The 1,052-nt window shown below is 33.2% G+C and overlaps 1 non-coding gene across 1 annotated transcript; it reads left to right on the top strand.

Moving 5' to 3' along the window:
• The first annotated feature begins 547 nt into the window (after positions 1 to 547).
• Positions 548 to 688, top strand: LOC123645276. The gene has a single exon (XR_006737474.1). It is a non-coding gene; the product is annotated as a U4 spliceosomal RNA (small nuclear RNA).
• Positions 689 to 1,052: the final 364 nt, after the last annotated feature.

Here is a 1,052-nt window from a genome sequence, read left to right as displayed (position 1 = left end):
CTTTCCTGTCAAAGATTTAAGAAGATTAAATTAGATGAGTTAGGTGAGTGCACTTCAGAAACTGATACTCTTTACCGGAAAAATATTGTTATAGTCCAGTTGAAGTGTGTTTTTCAATTTAGAATTGATTGCATTGAAAACAAATCACCTTATTTTGTTCTCAATTTCAGGTAGGCATGGAAAATGAAAATGCCCGTATTAGCTCACCACATGTCAATCAAGATTTGATACAAAAATCACTGAGTGGTGTTAAGAGTAAAAGAATAATTATACAAAAAAAAAAAGATTTGTTAAAAAGATCTTGCTTTGGTAGAGATTTTAAAGATTTTTTTAAAAAAGTATTTAGAATTTTTTGTCATTTGACCTTATTTTATCCTTACAACCACTTAATGGTAAAATAAAACCCCAACTTCAGCAATTCTCAACACATGGACTGTAATATTTCTTCCACACCAAACTACTCCCACCATCTGTAGCCCCCAAGTTATTTTGAAACAAATCCCAGACTTTTTGTCATTTTATTCTTCAGTATGTAAAACTTGTTTTGAGCTTTGCGCAGTGGCAGTATTGTAGCCAATGAGGTTTATCCAAGGCGAGATTATTGCTGATTGAAAACTTTTCCCAATACCCCACCATGACGACTTGCAATATAGTCGTCACTGGCAATTTTTGACGGTCCCTATGGGGACTGAGTTAAAAAAAATGTATATGTTTTGAGATAAATGGTAGTAGTTTCAACTATAACAAATGTGGCCTCTTGCCCCTTGCACAAGGTCACATGGCTTATTAGTAGAAGAACCAGGACTTGAAACAAGCTTTTTAGATTTTATTAGAAATAAGCAACGCTTTTAAAAAGCTCATTAAAAAATGTATCATGTCTTATGGGTAAGTATGTTTTGTTAAAAAAATATCAAATACGTATTTTGGGGGGATTGGTTCTTAAGGGTTAGGGAATAAATCAGTTGTAAGAATGAGTCATGAAGTTAAAGAACCAGATGAAGCTTGGTTATCTTGTCTAACCTCTTCATTTTAAAGAGAAGACATTGAAGGCT

Source organism: Lemur catta, chromosome 9 (assembly GCF_020740605.2).
Source record: "Lemur catta isolate mLemCat1 chromosome 9, mLemCat1.pri, whole genome shotgun sequence".
Lineage (NCBI taxonomy): Eukaryota > Metazoa > Chordata > Mammalia > Primates > Lemuridae > Lemur > Lemur catta.
The sequence above is the reverse complement of the archived record's forward strand: the minus strand, read 5'-3'. Positions and strand labels throughout refer to the sequence as shown.